The sequence below is a fragment of the Mauremys mutica genome, chromosome 16 (genome assembly GCF_020497125.1).
Source record: "Mauremys mutica isolate MM-2020 ecotype Southern chromosome 16, ASM2049712v1, whole genome shotgun sequence".
NCBI lineage: Eukaryota > Metazoa > Chordata > Testudines > Geoemydidae > Mauremys > Mauremys mutica.
Genome location: NC_059087.1, coordinates 25,150,115 through 25,162,571, shown reverse-complemented (window position 1 = coordinate 25,162,571; position 12,457 = coordinate 25,150,115).

Here is a 12,457-nt window from a genome sequence, read left to right as displayed (position 1 = left end):
GTGTCCTGTACTGCTAAAGAATGCTGCAAAATCTTTGTTTTTGACAATAAAATGGTGCCCATGGCAACACCACGTGATGTCACAGAAACAAGGAGTGTGAGGTCATAAATCCTTCAGAGAAAAGAATACAACCATAAAGGGGCACAATTGTATAAATCATTACATATATGTGTTTTGGAGTTAAAGTTGAATTTTTTGTTCTACAGAGCTCAATTTCACTCTTTTTTTTTCCTAAAAATAAAAATAATAATAATAAAAAGACTGAGTGGAAAGATTTATCCCAGGAATTTCCTGTTGGCTGATGTCCAGGAAGTAGAGAATGCCAGCAATAATGTGAACAATGCAAGTTCCTCCTGGGTCTGCTTCAAGAAAGCTTCCAAATCTCCCCTCTTACTTGGCTGAAATATGACAGAGCGTTGGAGAGGTTACCAGGCTTTGTACCCAGAGGTTTGTGTGGAAACATTTGTTTTTCCCCCTCTCTCTCCCGGCTTCAAATTAGAGGAGTCCAACAACTCATGCCATTGAAACAAACATCTTGCTATAGCAGAGTGAGGAATGTTTCCCACTTGAGACAACACCCCTCCCTAGGACGATGTACAAATCTGCATTTGCCATGCTGTTGTGGAATTTAGGAACACTGGACATTGCTAATACCACACGGGTTCAGATTAGTGGTCTGTCTAGTGAAGTATTTTTTCTCCAATAGTGGCTAGTATTAAATGCTTCAGAAGGAGGTGCCAAGAAACCCTGTAGAAGGCAGTTAATTATGAAATAATCTGCTCACTGGCTAAGTTTCTTCCTAGCCCCGGGTTAAAGACTGGCCTATGGCTTGAAGCAAGAGGGTTTACATCCCTTCTAAAACTTTATTTTTAAAACTGTATCTAGTTATTCTTGTTATACATATAATTGCCCAATCCCGTTTTTTAATCAACTTGCATGACGTAGTTGGAATATGACATAGCAACACTTTTCAAATAACAGGTAAATTATCATGGAATAAGTATAAGTAAGGAATGGGGAATTATGGCAGCACACGTGGTTGGTGGTGGTGGAGGATCAATTTGTCTTATGAGCTGTATTTGGCCCTATGCTTCCTAATCCAGATATGTTTTCCATACTAGAGTATATTTTAAAGTTATTTTTTCTAACTGCTCTTATTTTACTAATGCTTTTTGTAGACATTTTGGTCCGAGGATCACAAAGCCCTTTACATATGTTATCTAATTAAAGCTCTCTATACCTATGTAAGGAAGAGTCGGGGATCACTTTACCCACCACTGGAATGTGGCCATCACAGGGGTGCAACTTGGTAGCTATTTAACAATGCATAACAAAACTAGACAAAAATTACAATAGCTAATAGTTAAAAAATTGTCAGTATACAAACCCAAGTGTTCAAAACTCATGGGCTAGGCCCCTCAAAAAACATTGACTTAAAAAGCATGAGATTTAAAAAAAAATACATTTGGATTTTTCTAATTTACCTTTTGAATTTTGAGTCTTTACTGTGTGGTCTTTTTGTATTTTCAATGTTTTCTCTCTAAACATGAAGGCTAAAAACATGCTTTTTTTAAAATTAAAGTTGATATTCTTATTTATTCACGTGACTCCAGGAGCTGGAACTTTAAGAAATACATCAAATATCATGAAACTTGCAGTAAAATCAGAGTTGGCAACACTGAAGTTAGGACAGGAAGTAATGAACAGCACTGCTTTCATTTGAAAGTTCTGGGAGAATTTAGATAGAATACAATGATTGAAGTTGGAATTTGTCCAGGACCAGGGTTAACACCCCTACTCTTGCGACAAGTGTTAAGAGGTCTTTGATGATCACAAGAGTCAAGAATATTGGGTTTACAATACATTGAATCTGAATGATGACACATTGTTCCATAGTGTCTTTTAATGCCATGCTGAGGCAAGAGGTCAGTACTGACTCAGAGAGAAAAATAATGTTCCCTACTAAAATCACCAACACCACTTCCTGAAACACGTGGAGTTCACCCATTAAATTACTGACCCCGACCAACCCTGCTTAGGAGACCTGACAGGATCAAAGCACAAAGTGTTACAGCTTTCATACTTGTGGGAAGTAATATAGTAACACTGAGAATTTTAATAAACTGGGAGTAATAGCCTAATACCTTTAAAAATCTGACTCTCACTGATTATCTATTGTAGATCTAAGCCTAATTAATTATAAATGCAGAGTTTATACATACATGTATAGATCATTTTCCATAACAACTAAACACATTCAGTAGGTTAAAACTGATGCTGCTGAAGCACTTGGATGCATAATTCAAAATGCTATAGCTGGGGGATAAAGTTACAGGCAGGGGTGTTACCACCCCTTGGAGGTTGGCAGAAGGGGGTAATTACCAACAATGATCTAAGAGTGCTATATATATATATATTTATACCACATATGTGGCCATGGTAACCACCACAGAAACGCCTTTATTTTTAAAACCATGGTATAAATGTCAAGCCATTACACAAAGTGGCTTCAAATGTACTGCTGGGGTTGTCTAAGCTCTTTCCATACCAATCACAGCAGTGTTTCTATAGTAACTAATGCATTTCAAAAGGGAAAAATGGGATGGAGGCTAAAAAAATAAAATAAAGAAATAAAAATAATGACAAAGATCAAACAAAATAAGTAGCATAAAGAAAATACATGATTGGCGGGGTGCGAAAAAGTTTTTATTGCTGCTTGTTTGGAACAACCAGAACTTCTCACTCATGACGGTGCCACTTGGCCATCTAAGACATATTCTGTCTCTCTAAACAGCTTTAATGTGCCCAACACTGTAGTATCTAAGCACACATAAACTGATGGCAGTAAAGACTTTATTCTATCCATCCACCACATCCATCAAGACAGATAGACAAGGCTGAGCAAAACTGGGGATGAATTCCCGCACCCCCTCGCCCTTAATTTCACAGTTTTTAATACCTTGAAAATTCTCACTTTTTGCATAAATCTTAAGAGCCCTTTTTGATGGGTGGGTGTTAGGGGGAGATCTGTTTCTGAAATCTACTTCTAGGCTGACATTTCATATTTTCAAAATTTAACTTTCAAGTACCAGAACGGCTATCTTTGTCCATTTTGGCTGCAGGATAGAAGACTGGGAGTGATAGAACACCATGTAGAACCAATATCATGTGATGTTTGACCAATCATAGCCAACCAGCCAACATGGCTCCAAAATGGAAAAGGCCACATGAAAATTTGCCAGTGCATCCTCAGTGACCCCAAGAACAAAATGTTACTGACCTATTTTGAAATTTTCTAAGACTTGCTTCAATTTCGCAAACATTCCATGAACCTGAAAAGCTGGCAAAATTCAATAATAAAACATTTCTCCGCTTATTTTGCCCAGCTGCAATGGAAAGAGAAATCAGTCAAACCAATAAATCCACCAGAATATAAATCCACAGTGTATTTTAGCTTCCACATACATTAAAAGAGAGCAAAAGATGCATCTCATTAGCTAACAAATTGATGGATATGCTACACATTTCATATAAGATCCTAAATAATGTGAGGGAAAGAGATGAGAAATACACGGAGGCTTAACGGAGCCTGCCTTGTTTCTCTGTGCCTTGTCTAGGTTGCCTACAATGCATCACAGAACTTTAGGTTTAAAAAAAAAAAAAGCCTCTGAATTTCCTAGTCAGACACACCAAAACATATAAAACACATCTAGCAAAAAGTTCTAAGCTTTTCCCACTGAACCTGAATTGACAAGTTCACCTGTATTTTTCATTCCTTTTGATTTCTCCTCTCACACAGTACACAGGAAAGATACCACATATTCTTTAGACAGTCTGATATTTTTTTAATCAAAGGGAAATTAAAGAAGCAGCAATGATGTACATTCCTTCTGGGGAAAGCAGAAGCCTCATTCCCACCCTATCTTAAAATAGCCTGATTGAACTACAATATTTGCATTACAATTCTGGGTCAGCAGCACCATGGGATTACGCGTGAAAATCAGAGGGGTGTTTAGTTTTTATTTTCAGCCTAGTAGATTTTTAACATTCTATCTGTTCTGCTGCACATTCCACTTGATATTATATATCAGTGCAGTTTGGGGCAATTGGAGAGATTTACTCCCCTGGATAGCTGAAGTAAGAAACAAGGCCTAGGGCTGTGTATTCATTGGAAGTGGAAATCTTTCCTGCATACTGTGCCAGGTGTCAAAGCAGACAAAACAGTCTTTGATCCCTTTCAAACATTGAGTCAGATTCTGATCTCATTTACTTCAGCATAAACCAAGAGTATCTCCATTTGCTTCATTGGGGTTACTCTGGATTGTATCCGGTCTAACTGCGGTGATACTCTGGGGCCAATGTGACACTTTAGGCAGCTGATTTAGAAACATGTTTATGATGGGTTAAATGACCATGCCCACCACAGCAGGGTGTCTGAGTAAACCTGTCTATTATAGCTGAGGAAATTATTCCCGAAGAATATTTTTTTCAATTCATTTTGCTTTCTTCACCAATTGACTGCCAAATTCTTAAATGTATTTGTTATTCAGAATTTTTCTGACCATTTATGGACAGTTTATGTCCACAATGCAGGTTGAATAGTTAGTTATGTGGGCCAGGTGATCCTGTGGTTTTAATTTAACTTAATGATTGGGATGATTTTAAATGATGCATGGATCTTAGGCCCCTGTGCAAAGGGGTGAATTCCATGCTCTGTGCCTCACTTTGCCAATCGGTATTTAACAGGTAAACTACTGCTTGCTCATCTCAAAGGGGAATTGTAAGGTTTAATTAAAACACTTTGCAAAGGTGCTTTATAAGTGTTGTTTTCTAGACTATATTGCAATAGTAAGCAAATTCAAAGGATCACAACAGTTGGAGATGGAAAAGATCATCTAATCTAGTCCTGGCCAGTATTCTCAAGAACTTTGTGCAGTCTTGAGTTAATCAAATGATGAGGTTTTTACTACTTTCCTTAGGAATGTACTCCTCTGTGCACTGATCTCACAGTAGGAACTTATTCCAGATACTCAGCCTACATTTTCCTTTGCTCAAGTTCATCTCATTACTCCAAGATTTACCACCACCTCCTCCCCCCGGACCATCCCAAACAATTCCTTTCCATCCTTATGGTTTTATACTGCCATCCATCACCATAGAAACTCAGCAACTCCTTGGTGTTTGTGCGTTTCAAATACTTGCAGTTATCATATCCCCTCCCTCCCCTTTAAGAAACAGGGGAATATTGAGTATGGGTCGTAAGATTATATTTGGCACTGATAATAGAGGGCTATTCAATCCAGCAAAGTTATAACTCTGGAAGCTGAAATTAGACAACTTCAGCCTAGAAATAAGGCATTTTAAAAATAGCATGGATAATTAACCCTTGGAAGAACTTGCCAGGGTTTCTGGTAGAGTCTCACAATTAGATGTTTTTCCAAAAGTGATGCTTTAGTTCAACAACAGCTATTGGACTTGAAACCGGAATTAATTCAGGGAAGCCCTATGGTCTGTGTTATATAACAGGTCAAACTACATGATCACAGTGGTCCCTTCTGGCCTAAAAAAATCTATGAATTTCAGTAAATTGTTTATCAGTCCTATATGTTTGTACAGCACGTAACACGAAGGGCCCAAATACCCCTTCCAGCATACAAGATACACCAATTTAGATCCCTGTACTCACCTCTGAGTGGATGTATGCGGGTCTAAGGGAGTCTAAGATACACATTCTTACTCCTCAGTTTTGATTTGGCCTAGAATCGCTAAATAAATATAACTGGTCCAATCAATCTCTGCTCATTCTAGTGAGCCACCACCATTATGTGATACCTAAGATGGAAGCCAGGGAGCAGAGCTCTTCTATCTCACCTCCAGCCATCTACCTGTCACCCTAGTAAATGTGAATCCTCCTTTTGAGTGCCCTATGGATGTATAGCACACATGCTACAACACAGGATGATTTACCTTTTTTAAAAGAGAGAAAGAGAGACAGTGAGCTATCACGCTGAGACCTGAGACAAGAAAGCCACAGCTACTACCTCACCAGATAACAGTAACAGCATTTCATGTATATTCATGAGGATTCATTAAACATTTCCCAGCGCGGCTGAGCAAAACAGTGTTTGAAACCCCCAAATTATTAAAGAGAGAGAGAGAGAAATATTATAGGGATGAACTGAACAACAGGCTGAACAAGCCAAGGGCAACAAATAGATTTTTCACTTCTTTCACTCTAGTGTCTCTAATGGAGAAAATATATCAAAAACCTCATCAAATTCTATACACTGACTATGAATAGGACACTCTTGAGTACTTTTTTATGGTTTAATTTTGTTTAATGTTATTGTTGCTAATACCCACTTAGAAGCATGGAATTAAAATGTTTTTTTGCTACCAGTATCATCTTTTTCTGTTTCACAGACAGATTATTTCTTCATTTCTTATGGGACTTGAAATTAATATGATGTTTATTTGGTTTGTACACCAGCATTATCCTTGGTATCGCAACTCAGCACTAGGGAACATGGTTTGTTAGTTAACTTTCACTCCCTCTGCTGGTTCTGAGGCAGTAAAGCACAATATATTGTTTTGTTTAGGTCCTATAAAAATTGTAACAGTTGTGTTTATTATTTTTATTCTCAGTGACTAACCGCACAACAATTTTTATAATACTATAGAAGCTGAAGGAAATTCCCGGCAAGATTATAACAGTTTTAAGGTAAGTTGGGCTTGAAGGATTTCCAAGTTCCTTTGAGTAGCATTGTAATGAGAGAAGTGCTGTTAGATCCGCTTGTAACAGCATCATCACCACTGTGTCTACTGCTGGTTGGCTCCCCTGTTGCAATGCATATGCAGCTGTATAAGTGAATGATGGCATTCTGTTTTCTGAGTACTACACCTTTACCACACATTCTTTCTGCTTCCATTAAATTTCAATTCAGATGCATAATGTTTTACTGGGTAACACACTGTGCGCTCTCTTACGGAAACTTTATATTTATTCATTTTTGTTGCTTTCCCTTAATCTAAAAATAAAAGTAATCTAGACTAAAAATGCATGTTTTGCTGTTTGTGTACACAAAAGTAGAATATCGGGGATTGTACATCATGTGGGACTGAAAACCGAGATTGTCATTATACACTTTGTGGTAGCCCTTAAAGCCCCAATCGGGGATCATGCCTGCATTGTACTAGGCACTGTACGTACATCTAGTGAAAAGACAGTCTTTGCCCTGAAGAGTCTATAATCTCAGTAAGATATTGAGGGGATATGCTGCACAGCGCAGCTGCATGAGCAGAGAAAAAGAGCATGATAGCACCAGACTGGAAAGCCTTTGGTCCAGTATGAAATTCTACTCCTTCCGAGCTCAGCAGAGGTTATTCAATACTTGTATAATTGTGATGGTGATAGGGAACTCTGAGCTACTAGTACAGTCAGACTTTCACCAAGGGAAAGAATAAGCTTGGGAGAGAGCTCAGCCAAGAGCATGATGATCAAGAGGACAATGGAACAAAGGATAGAACTGTTAGAGACGAATGTGTGTGATGGTAGAAGACAAGCTGGTCACAGGGTGCAGAGTGAGGAGAACAAGGAAGGCCAAGAGGAGGTCAAATGGAAAGATTCAGTAATGCAGGATATTAGGAAGTCGGGCAAGCAAGCTGTGGGAGACAGGACTTTTCTGTAGTGCCCCCTTCAGAGTCACATGGGGTGCTGCAGGCACTCCCCACTTTAGTCTGCAATGTTTGGCCACCTGTTTGGGGCAGGGTAGCCAGTGTTGTAAGCTTGGTATCAGTCTCCAAACAGCCACAGTAACAAAACAGCAACTGAGGATTCATCAGTCCGTACCTTTAAACAGAGAAAAAAAACCTTTTCAGATGCAAGTGCTTCACTGCGGTGCTTGGGCAAGGCATTGGCCCGGGTTCTGGATTAGCACTGACACACTCCTCCCCTGCCCTAGTCTCACCCAGCTCTGCCCCTGAGCAAAAGCAGGCAAGCCTTCTGAACTGGCCTGCTGGTTCTTGACTGGTCAGTATTTCCTCCTGACCCTTCTAGGCCTTTGGAAGACTGTCTTGTCGGTCACCCAGTCCGAATGGATTTTCCTTGGGTGGGGAGTGTCAGGGTGCTGATGCCTCCAGCAGGGGACAGAGAAGACCCCCCATCACACAAGCCCATGCAAATTGATGCTGGAGCTGTGCATTACTAAGGATCCCATTGGCTTAGGACCTATGTGCCATATGGACACCACCAGGAAGTAGAGCAAGATAATCCACAATAGGGCAGTGCAGTGGATGTCTTGTTGGGAGCTTGCCAAAGCTGCCTTGAGAGGATGATTATGATAATGAATAACAGACCTAATGTGCCCTGACTGCAAGCCTGACACGCATGACATTTGTGAGCATGTAAAGAGGAGTCCTTGCCTTATTAAAAAACAGAGAAGTCTCACATGACTAAAGACAAGCTGCTATAAGGAATCTGCTAGGATAAAAACTGGCATTTCAGCCTCCTAACATACACCACAAGAATTTGCTTGTTTTCAGGATTTGAGGATGGTAGGTTGTTAATTATTTACTACTAATTATTAATTATTATTAATTATTATTGAGGTAGGGAAGATTTCCCACTGAGGCTCCAGAAAATGAAATACTGGTGGCGTATGAGTGGCTGCTATGCTAATACTACAGTGGGTGGCATGTCATCTCCATTATGTAATGAGTTCTGATAGGCATTGGGGTAGTTTAGGTGATGATCCTTACTGTGGATCCATGGGTTGGGTTAAATGAATGTATGATAAATGGATAAATGAAGGTATGTAACAACGGTGTGACATGAACGGTTAAAGATTGGTCTTTATTTTCTGGTTTCAGAGTAGCAGCCGTGTTAGTCTGTATCCGCAAAAAGAACAGGAGTACTTGTGGCACCTTATTTTCTGGCAGCAGTGACCTGGCCTTACAAAAGGTCACCCATGTCACATGGCAGGTCCACTGGCTCCAGTGGATGCTGCTACAAGACAACATTCTGTTTCTTTGTTTACTGAAAGTAACAAAACCTCTGCAAAGCTGAAGAGCACATCTGATAAAGTAATTATAGGGCAAGAATGCTGACTAGCAAGAACTGGGGAAGCTTCTCCTTTAATACACTAAATACAGCCCCCTTGTGGTGAAAGATAGATCATAAAAGGACAGCCCCAGGTCACTCCGTATAAGGCAGTACAAACAGGGGACAAGGAATCCATCAATTCTGTCCATTGTGGTTCATCCCATGGATGATGTATTCTCTGAAATATAAGGTCTATGAGTTTTTAAAATGAATTCTCAGCACTCCAGATTGCAGTTGGCCTCCCTAATATGAAATGCTGCAACTGCTAAATTATTGAATCTTCAGTCTTAAACCACAGCACCAAGACAGGTGTAAACTTCCCCCATTTATCCTAATAGGGTGTTAATGTCAAAGAATACAGTATAAACATTTAAAAGGACATACAATTAACTACTCCACTGCTGATCTATAAAGTGCACCCAGCAAGTGGTTTGTGCAGTGTAACTGGAATTACCTGGTACATCCTGCCTTTTGAATGGATAACATTCCAAAGAAAACTATGGCCAGACACCCACACATTCCAGCTGCAGTAAAGCCAGGGAAAGCAGTGTTCAGCCTTTAGTTTGGATTCAGGGGATCCAGACAGAAACACACTCAAAATGGGGATGAATGTCTGCTAGGAGGACTCAACTCGAACAGGTTAGTAATTACACTTGTCTAGAATGATCCAAGGGTGTTTTGTCCCACTGAGTTGTGGTTCAGCTTCATTGTCTAGATTTTGGCTTATAAGACATACCTATGCAAGAGAGTGAGAACTCCCCCTTTATCCCCACATTGGTTACCTAGACCTCTGGTTCAGATTTGCAGTAGTAAGATGCTGGCACAACCTCTTATTCCCTCCCTAGTGCCGGTGGGCAGGGACGGGGCAGAACCTTGGCTCCTGATTATGAACGGCCCTTACAACTTGCTAGTGCAGTTGAGTCTGTATGAGGGGGGAGGCCAGAAGCAAATGACTATTCCCCTTAGTAAGGAGGAAAGTGAGAGAGAATTTTGACTTGGGTGGGTCTGTCAGACACCAAGCCTGGGGGTGGGGGGAGCGGAGTATGCATCACCCTTTGCCTAGGGATGTGCCCAAAGGCAAGATCTAGCTCTGCATGAATGACTTGGGCAAAGAATAGAAGTTTGTGCTTTTGTTGCAGGAAAAGGACAGATACCACGTGCAGATTCTCTCTTGTTTGCTGGATCTGTCCAAAATGGAAAATACCCTCTTCTGATCATGGACACCCCACTAGAAAAGATGTTTCACATTGTTCATCTACAGTAAAATGTACATTTTTTAAAAATATGTTAACAGTACAAGTTTGTATCTTTATCTGGTGTAATCATCACATAACTATTAGTTATCTATTACTTTAATGCCGCCATAGGGGTCCTATTGTGTAGTTAATCAATGCAAGACACTTTGAAGTGAAGAATGCTCTATAAATGCTACTCTAATCATTGGCATTATATATCAGATAGTAACGGGTGAGCCACAGAAAGTTCAGTTAAGAATCTGAAAGCCCTCTCTCTGCCTCACTCTGGGACAGACTCTGTCACTCCCACACTAAGAGAATCCTCTCCTGGCCTACCACTTGCAGTGAATCCCACTTGAGTTGCAGCAGGCATTGCTGATGATGAAACTGGAGATGAAACTGGCATCTCCTCATGCCCTAGGGGCAAATTCACTGTTAGCCTTCGCTGACACAGCCTGTTGACTTCAATGGAGCTGAGGCTGCTTAGCTGAGTGCGAATTTGGCCTCCATAGTTTTCACATATTTCAGCTGTTTCCTTATTTGCATTCCTCAGAAATCTGCCTACCAAACTGCAAAGCAAAGTCAGGGTCTTGGTAAAAGCCTGGGATGCAGATTCATGTTCTCTAGGCCTCTTCAGCTTATTGTAAATTAATTTACTGTCAGCGGACTGACAACTCCCCTATTCTGAAGTCCACAGAAGGTACAGCATGGCCTCTACAACTCCAATCACTACCCTGCCAACATGCCATGAAGCACTGTTCCCGCAGGGCCAGCAATAAGGATGAAAGGGGAGTTCAGTTTCTCATGCCCATTCACATGTTGCATTCTGTGCTGAAACCAAAGTTAGCAGTGCTTACTCCAAAGATGATTTCGTAATATGGCTAAGACACGCTAACTGGCACATAGAACAATATTGTAGCCCTACATGCCAGGTATGTAAAGCAACACCCAGGAATTTTATAGCAGAGATGGGCCAGAACTAGAACTCTAAACCCAAACACCTCTATTTATTTATTTAATTTTGGGGTGGGGGGGAAATAGAAGGAGGGGAGAGAGAATAAAATCCAAATGCATGATTTTTGCTAGCTGCCCCCTCTTGCCCACCCACAATCATGGGCTGAACTGAAATCCCAGATCTGAATTCTTCTGAACTTTGGGTTGTTTGAAATATAGATCTGAATTTTGCAGCTTGGCCCCACGGTGACTTGGGTCTGGGTCCTAGCCCTGAGTAAGTAATGAGTAACTGAAGGATGAAGTTGCTACTCCCAACAGAAGTACTTTCAGGCAGAGAATACCTTCCTGCAATTCTTCTCCCTCATTCATAATTATTGCTGTCATTTTTATTTTATTTTGAGGAAAATGCCTTGTCCCCTTGCAGTGATCCTTGAATAGCAGGAGAGCAGTGGAGTGCAATGGAGGAGAAGCCAGCCCTTGGCTTGAAGTGCATTAGTGCTCTATTACCTCTGCTGCCAAAGTGAACCATTAGTTACTAAAAGTGCTCTCCAGAACAGCCCCTCCTGGGACAGCAGGCCCATCACGTTCTGAAGGGTAGTTTGGAGGAGTCTCCCCCTTTTGTTGGGAAATCCCCTGGGTTTACAAGTCTCATACATTATGGATAGAGACTTAATGGAGACTGGCTGCATAAGCACTGCTTGCTGAGCCTCTCAGCACAAGACAGCCATTGCAGCTCTGTGCTTTCTGCCTCTCCTACCGCCTCGTGCATGCCAATTAGACTCTAATTTGATTTCAGTTCTATCCGTACGAACCCCATTAAAACCCAATTCTGCTTATTACCAACAGCTTTCTTTAAATGAATCTACTTTCCCTCCAAGGACTCTCCCAGAATCTGAGGCAGAACAATCTGCAATTAGCCGGTGCGCTGTCAGCCCGTGCCAGTTGGAATGCCCTCATCAAGGGACCGCTGCACTGTGCTGGGAGGCAGTCTGCTCCTTGAGGTGTCACTTCTTTGCCACCATGTAATCTGCCACCGTGAAGTCTGCCATGCACCCAAATGATCAATGTGTTTAATTCTCGCTCAGCCTCGATCTACATTTCCTATTGCATCTCTACTACAAGTGCTTTGAGGTACTGTAACTCACTATCAGAATATTCTCTGATGTAT